Source organism: Dreissena polymorpha, chromosome 14, assembly GCF_020536995.1.
Source record: "Dreissena polymorpha isolate Duluth1 chromosome 14, UMN_Dpol_1.0, whole genome shotgun sequence".
NCBI classification, from domain to species: Eukaryota; Metazoa; Mollusca; class Bivalvia; order Myida; family Dreissenidae; genus Dreissena; species Dreissena polymorpha.
The window spans coordinates 33,599,074-33,614,573 of record NC_068368.1 but is presented as its reverse complement, the minus strand read 5'-3'; the positions used below and the strand labels follow the sequence as shown (position 1 = coordinate 33,614,573).

General features: G+C 35.5%; 3 protein-coding genes and 1 long non-coding RNA gene across 4 annotated transcripts in view; 2 read left to right on the top strand and 2 right to left on the bottom strand.

Annotated features, from left to right (window-relative positions):
* Positions 1 to 15,500, bottom strand: part of LOC127858243 (putative inhibitor of apoptosis) — a 248,756-nt gene that overhangs the window by 84,475 nt on the left and 148,781 nt on the right. The gene's annotated exons all lie outside the window — the stretch shown is intronic.
* LOC127858244 (putative inhibitor of apoptosis) overlaps positions 1 to 15,500 on the bottom strand; it is a 169,910-nt gene that overhangs the window by 6,696 nt on the left and 147,714 nt on the right. The gene's annotated exons all lie outside the window — the stretch shown is intronic.
* The window catches only part of LOC127858238 (cholecystokinin receptor type A-like), a 309,809-nt gene that overhangs the window by 250,645 nt on the left and 43,664 nt on the right, over positions 1 to 15,500 (top strand). The window lies entirely within an intron of this gene.
* Positions 7,935 to 15,067, top strand: LOC127858256 (uncharacterized). The gene is made up of 5 exons (XR_008038830.1): positions 7,935 to 7,995; positions 10,203 to 10,262; positions 10,573 to 10,670; positions 14,264 to 14,368; positions 14,930 to 15,067. It is a non-coding gene; the product is annotated as an uncharacterized LOC127858256 (long non-coding RNA).

Here is a 15,500-nt window from a genome sequence, read left to right as displayed (position 1 = left end):
GTAAAAAAAGTTTTACTACTAGTAGTACTACTATTCAGTACACTCATTTTACAAGGTTAAGCCATTTACACCCACACTCTTTGAGGATTGAGCCGTAACTACAGTAGTCGTGGTGGTGTAGTGGATGAGGTGTCCGCCTAGCGATCGGGAGTTCGTGGGTTCGCTCCCCACTCGGGGAGCGTTCTCATTATCTCCTCCATAGACACCTAGTACTGGTTCTATCCAGGAAACGGACTCGATAATGTCCCTCTGCCTATAATACTCTATAGGGCGCTTGGCAGTATAGATAGGTAGGTAGGTAGGTAGGTAGGTAGGCAGGCAGGCAGGCAGGCAGGCAGGCTGCAGGCAGGCTGGCAGGCAGGCAGGCAGGTAGGTAGGTAGATAGATAACTACAGTAGTCCAACTTGTTGACGCTTTCAAATATTAAGCTACTTGTTATATTGGTAATACTTGGAGCATTTAGCCCATATAAAAAGTATCTCTAAATTCTTTGCGCGTCTTATAAATAAGACTATAAATACAGTAACTACAAAAATAGCGACAGTTAATTCCCTTTGATAAATAACGCCATTTTCAGTACAAAATGGAATAAGAAGTAAGTTCTGTTTTGATTGTTCCTATTTTATTAACTATAAAAGAACTAGATTTCTGTATCGTATTAGAAATTAATTGAATTTCTGCTGTTACTGTAATGGTTAGGTGTATTCATTCCGGACGTCGAGGTTTATCAAGATTTGAACGTTTATACTATCAACTTGCCAATACTATTGGCAATAGAGAATCATCACATGCCAAAAAACGTTAAATATGTCCATTAGAATTTGTCCTTTTGGCTTTTGTGTATACATGTATATGACAAGACGTAAAAATAAATGCTATTATATCATTTTTTTGTATTATTAATTTGCCGCAGTACACTACTGATTTTTTGCAAAAATGACCATTGAAAGTACGAAAATAAAAAAAAATATCATATAATCACAAAAACTATCAAATAAACAGTTTATAACACTGTTTCATATTTCAGATTTCATAAGATTTAATAAGGTTTCATTGAAAATAAATAAACATTTCCTATAATACAATGATGTACATAAAAGCACTCACTGTAGCCAATAAAGGATCACTGTCTACAGCATTATATCCCCTGTCAGATCAACAGTTGGAGCATCTTTTCACACATATGTAAAATTGTATATTTATCCAAGGGACACACTATGCAAAAATTGTTTTTGATTTGCTTATACTTTTTCATGAAATACACGATAGTGGCCCCCTATTGGCGGGTTTACTGTACCAGTTTTTGGTTGACACCAATCACCATATTTAGTAACCTTTTGAGCTATTAATTTTTGTGCTGAGTATTTAAGAATCTATCAGATTCTATGCGCTCTTATATTAAAATTCCTTGCGCATATAATGACATGTCTATATCACAGTTTCGTCTCTTGTTAAATAATTTAAAATAGCTCTACTTCAATGCAATTATATCCAACATTCATCAGTGATAAGCATGTAGCGGTCATGTAGGTCATTTTTCACATTTTTCAAACTAAATATAGATATCTCTGACAGTTACTGTTGTTCTTACCAAATGAATTAATCGTTCTAGCCCGAGAAGTGTGACTCATGTTGATTGGAAAATGGCAATCAAGGCCACAGTATGAGAAATAGCAGTGCTATAAAATGCATTTTTTTCAGACTGGGTTTCAGGTTAAGAAGTCGACAATATTCATGGACATTTTTAGCTTGACTTTTTATATGAAATATATATAGTGGAGCTATCCTACTCACCCCGGCTTCGGCGTGAGCGTTGTAATGTTAAAGTTTGCGTACACATGTACCACCTCAAATATTTTCTATGTCTCTTGACATATTGCTTTCATAATTTGCATACTTCTTTACCAATATGACCCTTACCTATAAACAAGAGCAGACAACTATAACAAGCATTTTGTAAGAATTATGACCCCTTGTTATGCTTAGAAATTGAAACTTTGGTTAAGTTTTGTGTTAAGGTCTACTTTATTTCTAAAGTAGCAATGCTGCAAAGCTACTGCATTCATTCTTGCAACACTTGGTTAAGTTTTGTGTTATGGTCCATTTTACTTCTGAACTATCATAGCTATTGCTTTCAGAATTGGAACAATCGCTATCAATCTAACTGTCATAAGGGACAGGAAAAGTTGCATAACTCTGGTTGAAATTATGGCCCTTTGTTGACTTAGTAACTTTGAATATTTTGTTAAGCTTTGTGTTTAGATCCACTTTACTTCTAAAGTAAATAGCTATTGCTTTCAAATTTCAAGTACTTTCTTATTATCATGAGGGTACTGTACCTGGCGACTTAAATTTGAACTTGTCTTTTGAATAACATTGACTCGCAAGGTCAAATTATTAAATTTTGCTGAAATTGCTATAACTTCTTTATTTATGATCAGATTTGATTCATACTTTGACAAAACAACACTTAAGTGACAAGCCACAATGGACTCCACCCAAACCATAACCCACGCCCCAGCCCAGAACCCCCCAAAATAAAAGACCACACCCCACATTATACCCTCTCCACCACAACCCTACTACAACCCCCCACATAAAAAGATTTTTTTTTAACATGGTAAAAACAAAACAACAAATATTTATTTTTATTATTTTATTTTTGAGATACCGTCCAGCCATCCCTTTTATATGCCCGTTTTTTCAAAATGGGACGTATTATAGTTTCACCCTTGGCGGGCGGGCGGCGGCCCCCACAGCAGTGTCCGCTCTCTAATTCAGATAGTTTTCATCTAATCTTCACCAAACTTGGTCAGAAGTTGTATGTAGACACTATCTAGGTCAAGTTGTAATATGGGTCATGCCGGGTCAAAAACTAGGTCACAAGATCACTTAGTGCATTTCAATGATTTATCATGTTCAAAAGGGCGTATCTTGTGACAGTTTGCACTCTTGTTTATATATATATATTACTGTGTGTGTGTGTGTGTGTGTGTGTGTGTGTGTGTGTGTGTGTGTGTGTGTGTGTGTGTGTGTGTGTGTATAATTTATAATATTACCTTGACCTTATTGAATATGAACAATTTCCCAATGATGGCTTACGTTATACTGTTAAGCACTTTGAAGAGTCGAGCGCGCTGTCTTCTGACAGCTCTTGTTATGTAAGTGATTACTCATTTATGCTGAAATGTCCACGGGACGAAACGGGCAATAATTTATGTTTGGGTTCCTGGCAAAATCATTCGATAATTAGATATGTTTACAGCGTAATAATGAAAACTGCTTGTTTGTTGGTAATAACAGAAAAAAGTGTGGTCTTACTATGACACCCAATGGACTTGAAAATTTTATAAATAATAATTTCACATGAATTATTTAAGCTAGTGTTTACTGTACCGGTATTCTTCTCTCTTTTTTTTCAACAAAATATTGTGTTTGAAAATGTACATTGTATATTCTACAGGGATCATTGATGCTGCTTCTTTTCTGAATTTCCCACCAAAAGAAAGGTTTATAAACCAGTATTGCAAGAACAGGATTAATCGAAGAACTTTTGAAATTGAAAATTATTGTTTGTTGAAAGAGAACAATCAGATTTAACAGTTTCTACAACTATGTGCACAAATTAAAATGATAATGTCCCATTTAAGATACTTTTTTCAGCAACCCCTGTGGTGGAAATCAAAAGTTTACCTCAATGATATCAAGTTACAATATGTAAAATCACAAGGTTTCTTTCAACATTTTAGAAACGGTTTCAAAGTGATTTAAAACTGAACGCAAATATTTTTTTCCACACTTTATAAGAAGATAGTTTGGATGAGAGGAGGAAAAAAACATGGCAATATATATATATATTTTAGTGATAAAACATGATCATAAATTTATAATGTATTTTATTTTCAGCAGAATGTCTGAAGAACTCAAAGAATTCCTGCATCAGAAGAAATCAACTGTTATTCACTTATAATCGTTAACTTTAATAAACTGATGTTTCATAACATCTTTAATTATTGAAACTGTCAATAATATAAACTTTAAACTTAAAAAATCAATAACGAATGATTTGTCACTTAATGGCTCTTGCTTTCTTGGTTCAAAAAGTTTGCGATCGATTTATATTTTTGCGCAACAATCGAAGACGTATTTCGGCCTCTCTTAGACATTTTAGTTCGCATCGTTATAGAAACTTAAAGTACAGACGCTTAACGAATACATTCACAATGAGCGACATATTAAATCAGATTGAAAACGCATGTATTTTGTAAATCATTTGGTCAGATGCTGTAATTGACTATGAAATGTAGTCCGCATAGCATTTAAATAACTTTGTTTTCCTGCTCCTTCATCCAGACGCTTGCTGAATAAAAGCGACATCGCATTTTGATAATAATTGCAAAAGGGATTTACCGAAAATGAACAAAGAATTTTCGATTGAAGCCATTGTATGGTACGCATCGGATTTTAGGTATTGCGTAAAAGCCAAATACAGTCGACTCTGCCAATACCGGACTCTCTGAATACCAGAACTCTCCCGATTCCGAACGATCCAGTTCCGTATTTTCTGTTATTTCTTTGTTAACAAATGTTGAATAAACCGAACTCTCTCAAAACCGGAAACCGAACGGATATCTCCTTGAATTTGGTCTTTTTCAACGTAAAATACATTGAGACTACCGGACGGTCTAAACTCTCAAAATGACCGAGGCGTGAAAATTACATTACCTAGTCATCACAGCGCGTGCAGTGTCACACATTTTGCTCGCGCAACTATCGATAATCGGATTAAATACCATAAAGGTGTCAAGTCGTTACCGCTCTATGGAAGTCCGATTAAATAATGTAAAACAAATTGTGAATGTCTATAATAGACGTGTGGTAACACAAAAAAGTGAATGACTCGATCCTTTTATTAAGCTTATGAGAAACAATTCATTAAAAAATTAATGCATGCCGTTGCGACGATCACTTTCTTGTGACCTTCTAGGGAATTTTAAAAGGTCTTATAGCCATGTGTATAAAGCACCACGCTCACTTTGGGAATAATCAAAACAAGATTGTATGCAATGTTTTTTGCTTTTAATCGAATTAACACACATTTTTTGAAGAATGCTATAAACATATTCATTACACGAGTACAGTTATCACATGGTACATGTAAATGTATATGGTTTGTTATACTCTTATGTGATTTTGTACACAATGCATACAATGTATATTTCGGCAATATGCATACTCTTCATAAACAAGAACTCTCTGAAAACCGTACGATCACGCCGGTCCCCAGACCGTCCGGTTTACAGCGAGTCTACTGTAGGTTGCGTTTTCAATTCGCATGATATTGTATTTCTTTGCGTTTTTAAACATTTTAATAGGGTGAAAGACGCAGATACGCAGCTTATCTGGGTCACTGTTATCATCTGAAACTGCTATCTCAGAGGTTTAATATTTTATTTGTGGTCTTCTTTTTTACAAATCATGCCCCTGGAGTGACAAATTGCCTTACTCAAGAGGCCACACGATTTATGTTCACCATCTAAAAAACGTAAAAATTGTCCAAAACTTTGCACCCAAAAGGTCTCATATTTTTGGCTTAAAATATCATGTAGTGGCCCTCGTCAAAGTTTTGTCATGCCCCCGGTAGGGTGGCATATAGCAGCTGAACTGTCCGGCAGTTAGTCAGTATGTCAGTCTGTCCGTCCGAAAACTTGAATGGTCATAACTTTTTCAATATTTAACATAGTATTTTGATATTTGGCATGCATGTGCATCTTATGGAGATGCACATTTTGAGTGGTGAAAGGTTAAGGTCAAGTTCATGCTTCAAGGTCAAATCTCTAATATATGGCGTCTGTCCGGCCGGCCGAAAACTTTGACAAATTTGCCATAACTATGTTACTATTGAAGATAGCAACTTGATATTTGGCATGCATGTGTATCTCCTGGGGCTGAACATTTTGAGTGGTGAAAGGTGAAGGGCAAGGTCATCCTTCAAGGTCACATGTCAAATATTCTGTCCTTCAGAAAACTTAAACATTTGCCATAAGTTTTTCATTATTGAAGATAGCAACTTGATATTTGGCATGCATGTGTATCTCATGGAGCTGCACATTTTGAGTGTTGAAAGGTCAAGATCATCCTTCAAGGTCAAGGTCAAATTTTGCAATATTGAAGATAGCAACTAGATATTTAAAATGCATGCTTATCTCATGGAACTGCACATTTTTGAGTGATGAAAGGTCAAGGTTATCCTGCAAGGTCAAAGGTCACATTTTGCAATATTGATGAAAGCAACTCCATATTTTGGCATGCAGGCGAACATCATGAAGCTGCACGTTTGAGTGTTGAAAGGTCAAGGTCATCATTCAATGTCAAAGGTAAAAAAAATCCAAGGGAAGTAACAAGCTTTAAAAGGAGTTAATTAGGGAGGCTGTTTTCGGAGAAAATCCGAGCTATTGTTATAGCCTGCTCGTCGTTCGCCGGCGTCATGCTAAAACCTTAACATTGCCTCTAAAATCAAAGTGCTTCCACCTACAACTTTGAATCTTCATATGTAGATGCACCTTGATGAGTTTTACACGCCACACCTATTTTGGGTCACTAGGTCAAAGTAAAAGGTCACTGTGACCTCTAAAAAAAATCTGACAGCTTTCGCAGCCGAGCGTGGCACCCGTTATGCGGTGCTCTTGTTGATATTTTATATCATTTAGCCGGTACAGATCATTTTCACAAGGGAAGTAATATTTTTTTAAAGGATATACACTGTTTCTTCAAATCATGCCCCTGGAGTCAAAACTAGCCACACCCAAGGGGTCAATTATTTGATATATACTTTTTAGCAAAATAATTAAAATTCTTAATTTAATGACAAGGCACATAGGTGTAATACTTGATATGAAAGATTGTAAAGTGTTCTTTTACTATGATTGTTCAACTCTGGCCACATGAAAACTTATTTTGCAAATTACTTAAGATTTTCTTCTGTGAAACAAATTAGCCCACATGTGTAATATTTGGTATTAAACATTCTATATTGTCCTCTAGAAATTGTAAAGTTTGTTTTAAAATCATGCCTCGGGGGAAAAATGTCCCGGAGTCACAGCGGGTATTTGCTCAATCTAGAACCATCTTGTCCTTCTTGTTTTGTTATCCACCTCTGATGATGGAATAATATAGATTTACGTATGTTAGTGTAACTGTCACAACTCCTGTTCGCCTGCTTATGGGTAATCAAGCAGCAATTTTTGAATATCTTGGCACAAACTGTCACCATATGAATTCATTTTCCAGAACCCATGCATCAGCAGATTTAGTCTAAGGTACATTTTGACTCTTCTTTAAATCATACATCCCTTGGAACAAATTTCTTAAAGCTTTGCTCAAGCCTTCAGCTGAAGGTGTCATGCAGAAACACTGTTTAGATCCAAATCCAAGTTGAAGGGTTTTCTTTAAATCTTGCTCAAATATTCACTTCATAGAATCAATTTGCAGAACCCATCCACTGGCTTTGCCAAAAAAGGGTCAGGGTCACTTTTGAAGGTCAAAAGATTGTACGTTTTTATAGTTTTTTTTTAAGATTTTGTGGTATGGGAGGAGACCTACATCTCCTTTTGTGTCAAAAACAATCCATTAGTTTAAACTGTATCTATCATAATCTGATTTTAATGTCGAATGCAAATCTTTCAATTTTCTATTACATACATTTGACATTGCTTAATTATGTATATTAAAATAGTTAAACTCAAGAAACATTATCGGGAGGGAAATTCATCTGCTACTCTTTATTTCTACTTGCCTATACAATACAAGATAAAACATACAATACAAAATTTGACATAAAGTAATGATTAAAGCTGGGGTCACGTAAAATGACATGTCTTATTATAGGGGTCACGTAAAATGACATGTCTTATTGTAAAGTTTTTTTCTTTTTAGACTGGCGAGTTTGCAGTGTACACACCAGCTGCTTTCACCCTTGATTCTCAAGAGTCTAAGGTAACAAAAACACTTGGCCATGTGATTATTAACCACTCAAACATTGGATAAATGAATATGCCAAATATGAGCATATTCACAAATATTCAAGAGATTTTTTGAATTCATCTTTAGCAAAAATATTTAAAGAAAGTTCTTTTTGTGAAAGACGTGAATAGGAATTTGTGTACATGTTTATGAAAGAGTTTTAACGTCTGATCACAATGTCATATGACAGCCTACTAATTTCGTAAAGCATTATCATTTTTGTTAAATATTAAATTAGCATGTAGGCATACCCACCACTGAATATTTGGCGCTATGTAGGTCAAAGTAACACTTAAAGTTCAATGGTAATAATTTTGGATTGTTTTGCGTTTCCAGGCTGTAATTTTGTCATTCATCATAGGCTTTTGTAATTATTTGCCACGAATATTGCCATCATTGGCTGGAAGTGTCTTTTTCTCCATGGTCAAAGGCCCACTTTACTGTTAAAGGTCTATTTGTTCATTTCAAATTTCGTTTGCCGCTTTCAGATTGCTTAACATTACAGGATAAACAACATTAAATCAACATTTCCTGTTTCAAAGAGGCAGTGTATTCGTCACATCTGTGACAAAACTTTTGTTTCTCCTGTTTAGACCAGTGAGTTTACAGGATCAATACAGGCTGCGTTCACCATCTCCTATCCAGATTCTGAGGTATACAATGTTCATGCCTATCATTATGAACTTCTCAATTATCATGTTTTTTGTCGAGCCTGCTAGAAGAAAGCTCGATATAGCAATCACAATGGTGGAGTGTACATGCCTGTGCGGTGTAAGCTCGACTGTAACTTTGTCTTTCATAGTGCAATTTTAAAATAACCACACATGTTCAACATCATAGGACAACGTGTCGCTTGTTACATCTGTCACCCAACCTCAAAAGTCAAGGTACAACTTAGAGATTAAAGGTCAAATTTAGCCATAATGTACAGACCAGAATGTAACTTTTTTCCTTTATTATGCAATTTTAACATAACTTATCACAAGTGTTCTCCATGAGGAGACGACATGTCCCTGTCAACCTACCTCAGAAGTAAAGCTCACACTTGGAGGTTAAATGTTAAATTAGGCCAAAACAAAGCTAGTCTAGGCTGTAACGTTGTCATTCATTATGCGATTTTAAAATAACTTACCACAAATGACCACCATGAGGAGACAGCGTGTCTTTCGCGTGTAATGCCCATCTATACTTCCAATATCGAGGTCATATTTGAGGGTCAAAGGTAAAATTTGGAAATTAAATAGCTTGTGTTGACTGTAACTACATCATTCAACATGCGATTTTAAAATACTGACCGCAAATGTCCACCACAAAAAGACGTGTCAAAATTAAAACCGTCTCCCTAACTTGAAGGTTAAGGTCAGTCTTAAAAGTCAAAGTCTCAATTTGGCTATAAATACTTGTCCTGTCTGTAACTTCATCTTTCAAAATACACTTTAAAAATGATTTACCTCATACTCAATGTGGACATGGCGTGTCATGTGTAAAAAGGTCTAATTACCTCAAAGGTAAAGATCACACTTAAAGGTCAAATGTTAAATTTGGGCATACAACAGATTTTCCGGACTGCAACTTCAGCATTCATTTTGCAATTAAAAATTAATTTAACGCAAATGTTTACCATGCATAGATGGCGTGTCATGTGTAACAACTTTCTCCTTAGCTCAAAGGTTAAGATAACAATAAGAATTTAAAGGTCAGGTCTAAAACGAAACTCGTAAATGTCAAATTTTGGCAAATAGCAGTTTGTGTGAAATGTTACTTCATCATTCATTTTGCAATTTTAAAAATAATTTACTTGAAATGTCCACCATATAGAGAAGTCGTGTCACATGAAAATCGGGTACCCTTGGGGCAAAGGTCAAGGTCACATTAAAGGTCAAAGGTCAAAGGTCAAATATGTGCGTTGCGCAGCTTGTTAAATAATAACAAGTACTATTGACATTGGGTGCGCCATTTTGCTGACAGGCATTTTGCTAGTATTTGATAAATGCATATGTCAAATATAGGTATTTACTCAAAAGTGTGATTTCCTGAATTAATTTTCAAGCAAGAACATTTCAAGAAAATTCCTATGTGCAGGATTTTAAAGTTGATTACAATATTATATGTAAACCTCTCAATTCTTAAAACGTGATTGGAAATGTAAAATGTTCAATTGTATAATGTCATCTGTTTAGACCACCAATACTACATGGTCAACACCAGCATCGTTCAACCTTGCTTCACCTGATCCTGAGGTATGACCACCACTAAGTATTTGTATTTGACTTAAAGTTGTTATTTATAGAGATAAAAACCATCCACAAATTTTAAAATGAAATAATGAGCAAATAGGATTCATGGAATAGAAAAATGAGGGACTAAATATTAATTTAAGGTTCAGGCTAAAATTCTTAATTCCACTTAAAGTAAGTGACATGTATAATTTGACACGCTTTATCTGCTTATTTCTCATATGCATGCTATATAATTTGTTTATCCTAATTATCAAATGATTACTCATTTGTAAATAAATCTCCAAACCCTGTTTTGAATGACATTTCATAGGTTAATTTCAATTCGAGGACCTACTGTCTAAGACGTTTACGGCGACGATCGGGAGCTACAGCAACAACAACATCTGGCAGTCATAGTGCAGTAGTGACGTATGCAATTAGATTAGATCTTTACAGCTTAAGTAAACTGTACTTTCTTATAACATGAAATGAAATTGAAATTATTGGAACTATCCGCAGTTAATGTGATGAAATATTTGGCAATACAGCTTTATGTCAACACCAAAACATTTGTTTGTTTAGTTGGATTGTGTTCAACATAATTTCAGTCATATCATCGCGGTCAGTTAACCATCTCATACTTTCCTGGGTAAGATGGTTTACCAGTAATAAGTGCACACACTTACAGCAGTTACTGACAACTTTCCTACTATAATATGAGGAATAGGGATAATGGCCATAGAAAGGATTTCATGTTAAATCCCCACACAAGTTATTTTGATCAAACCTGCAATTCTCGGATTTATAGTCCAGTGCTCTACAAACTGAGCTAGCTGGCCCAGTCACAAAACATTCTAAAACATGTTATTCTATCTTAGCTATTTCAGTTTTACATGTTAAGTTTAGTGTAAACCTATTTATTTTAGCTCGATTGCATCGAAAGCCTAAGGCTTATTTGCAACACTCATGAGTCCGTTTCCTGGGACTATAATCAGTACTTGGTGTCTATGGTAGAGATCTAAAGAACGCTCCCACGGTGGGGATCGATCCCATGACCTCCCTATCGCTAGGCGAACACCATATCCATTACCCCACGGCGACCTGTTATACATGTTTGGAATATTTACTAATAGATGTTCTTGTTATATATAAATACAATTAATCAGGTTTCCTGCTTGTTCTACACTTGGAAATCACCCATGAAGACCAATTAACCACACCATAAAGCTAAAAAGGGATATTTAAGTGTACTGCATAAACAAGGCCCTACTTTTTCTACATTTTAATACTGTGTTTTATAAGCATGAGAAAACATACAGCAGAAAAATCAGAAGTTTTCCGTGAGATACATTGAAGTCTTGTCTTGCTGGTAGTTTTTCAAACTTGGACTTTACATTTTTAGCTCCACTGGCCAGAGGCCAGCGGGGATTATGTCATGGTTCTGTGTCCAACGTGCGTGCGTGCGTTAACTTTTTCTGTAAACATCTTCTCCTAAAGTAGTGGTCTTATTCTTATGAAATTTCTCAGGAATGTTCCTGGGGTGAACCTCTTTCAAATTTGTTCAAATTATGCCCCTGGGGTCAAATTTGACCCAGCCCCAGGGGTCAAAAATTGAAAACCTGCTTATATAAGGCATATTTTGTGAAAACTTTAAAAATCTTCTTGTCCATAACCATTGGACCTAGGACTACCTTGGTATGTAGTGACATCTTATAGTCCTCTACCAAGTTTTTCCAAATTATGCCCCTGGGGTCAAATTTGACCGTGCCCCGGGGGCCAAAAAAATGAAAATTTGCTTTTATAAGGCCTATTTTGTGAAAACTTTAAAAATCTTCTCCATAACCATTAGGCCTAGGGCTACCAAATGTGTTATGTAGTGACATATTATAGTCCTCTACCAAGTTTCGTCAAATTATGCCCCTGGGGTTAAAATGTGACAAGGCCCCGGGGGATCAAACAATTGATTTTTTTATATAAAAGATCTATTTTGTGCAAATTTCAAAAATCTTCTTGTCCATAACCGTATGGCATAGGGCTTCCAAATTTGGTATGTAATGACATCTAATAGTCCTCAACCAAGTTTGTTCAAATTAAGCCCCAGGGATCAAATTTGACCGTTCCCCAGGGATCTCAAAATTGAACATATGCTTATATTGGACCCTTTTTTTGCAAACTTTAAAAATCTTCTTGTCCATAACCATTGGGCCTATGTCTACCAAATTCGGTATATAGTGACATCTAATAGTTCTCTACTTAGTTTGTTCAAATTATGCCCCTGTGGACAAATTTGACACCGCCTTGGGGGTCACAAAAATAAACATATGCTTAAATAAGGCCTATTTTGTTAAAACTTTAAAAATCTTCTTGTTCATAATTATAGAGCCTAGGGCTACTAAATTTGGTGTGAAGTGTCTAATAGTCCTCTACCAAATTTGTTCAAATTATTTCCCTGGGCTAAAATTTGACCCTGCCCCGGGGGTCACAAAACTGAACATATGGCGTTCACCAGGGGAGATTACTGCGGCCCTGAGGCTGTGACCAACAACAACAACATATTGTAAACATGAAATAAACCCTGTCATTTAGTGCCATTTAAGATCAGATGGTGACTGCTTACAAATTAATTAAAGTAAGAACATGTGTTATGAATGTTTTTCTTATAAACTGAACAAGTCGGGTTTTATTTAAATATGTCGAAAGTAAACATATATTTCGGATGACATGTTAATTTCATGTCTTGTTTGTATTGTTTTAACTAGTTTAATAATATCTTATTGATTTTAAAAACACAACTTCCATGAACATAATTATTTCAAGAAAAGTCAATATATGATACTGGATGGTAAACTCAAACTTGGTATCCAAAAGAAGGTGTTGGAATTAAAGAAGTGCAATGTTCTTAACTAACGTATATGCTGCTTTTTAATAACTAATGATTCATTTGTGAATCGTGACTCATGAATTGTGGATATGATTGTCAATTGCTCAACGATCCATATATATTTCTGACCATTTAATTATTTTCTAAATATTAGTTATGAATTGATCTTAGAAGTCAAATGTATTACTTAATTAAATACATTTATAAATATAAAGAAATAATCTTTAGATTATCATAATATTCTTAGGTCTGTTGGTCTAAGGGATGTGTGGGTTGAAAATTATATTTTGAGATAATTCTTTACAAAGAAACTACTATTGTCCTTGTTATAAATGTGTGTAAGGCTCTAAGAAGGAACCAGAGATTATTAACCCTTTACCAAACACTAATAGGATTTTACGGGTTTGTAGCTGACAACTTTACAAATAATTGTGATAAAAGGAGAAATTGCTCAAGATGAGCAATTTTTCCTTTTATCGCAATTATTTCTACCCTACCTGATCATTTCCTTCATATTTCATTACAATTTAAGTGTCGTCTGCAACCTCTTTCAAATTGGGAAAGTCCAAAATGTGTCGTTTGGTAAAGGGTTAAGGCATTTTGATTCCTATGGGTCTTGTGAATATGTTTCAAATCAAATGCGTAGATTTGATCTTCAGCATCTACAAATATGTGAAATAGAAAGAACGACAATCTCTTTTGGAGAGATAAATGTACCTACGTTATAAGCAAAGGACCTGTGCAACAATTCCCGGGCTTTTTAGTCTGTTTAGTTAACACGGTAGTAACTTTTTCCATATGTAAAAATGCTCACCCTTCCAGCTTTTAAGCGACCAGTGGGACGAGGGATAGAAAGAGAAAGTCACATGCTTGAGTAAATTTCAACCCATGCGCATTGCACGTTCTTTTCGCATAAAAAACAATGGGATGATACAGGGCCGTCATGACCCTCTTGTTAGGGGTGTAGCTTAGATTAAAATAATGTATAGGCATGTGCCTATAGTGCCTGAAGGAAGCTACGCCCCTGAGTTGTTTGCAATTTTGGTCTTCGTCATTATGAAAGACGAAAATTGGTGCAAGGGTTAAGATTGCTTGACTGGAGATTTCATTAACTGAGAATGAAAATGTTTTTATAATGCAGGTTCCAATGCATCATACCAGAGATCGAGATTCTAGACAGCGAGGACGAAGAAATACAAAGCGCTTTACTAGAGTCAATGCAGCACCAGGAACCAAGTACCATAAGGTGATATATGGAACCTGTTCCTGAGAGTTATGTGCCCTTGAACTAAACCATGGGCATGGCTGTTATGCCTGTGACAAAGCGGTTAGGGGGTATTGTTAGTCACCCTTGTGACAAAGCTGTAGTTGTATTTGCCCGTCTTTGTTAAGTTTTGGGGATTTTTAATTAAGAATCACACATGTCATCAAATTAAGTCGCGCCATGCTTTTCATAATGTCCGGTAACTTTCCATCTTACTTTCCATCTTACTTTATTGTCACGTCATGCCACTTCCCAATAGGTTTCCCTGTCTGGCTATTTCTCAATAGTAGTAGAGGTATTGGCTTCAATACCTGCTCATGTATGTAGGGTAATAAAGAGGAGACGATGAGTGGAGTGCACACGATTTGTAACTCCAGCTGCATCATTTACAACGTTATTACCACTGCTTCAAATATGTATTTGTGGTAATAAGATGCAGTAACAGACACAAAATGTACAGTATACTATCAATGCGGAACAATAGGGACAGCTGTTGTTAAAATATTACAATATCATTAAACTCAACTTTTATTTTACATTCAGCGATGATTCCACAGAGCCGTCTGTGGCTGATATCTTACAAGAGTTTTGGGACCGATACATCAAAGATGACCGCACAAACTGTGTGATCTCCTGTTCGAAGCCGTTAGATATTGCCATACTACTATTAGAAAAGACGACGGTCAAGCTTCAAAATAAATTGTTTGTCAAGTTTTCTGGGGAGATTGGTTGGGACCATGGTGGACCAAGAAGGGAATTTTTCCGGTATGCTTCATTATATCATCACATGTCTAACAAAAAGATGTTCACAGCAATGTAGTTGTATTGTTATGTACTATCCTGTATAATTTAACACAAACTTGAATAAAATAATGTAGTAAAACTAGAACATTCAAACAGTAATGGTGCAGTAACAGTACAGAACTATTACAGAACGTGTATTATATTTGTATAACTCAGTACAATACCAGTTCAGATTTAGTACACTACAGGCACAAAGCCTTTTCAATTCCAATAATAACTTGAACAAAACCAGTGTAGTTCTAGTACAGGACCAATCAAGTCTAAACACATTTGCAGATTGGCCTCCAAGGTTCAAAATGTTTTGAAGGAC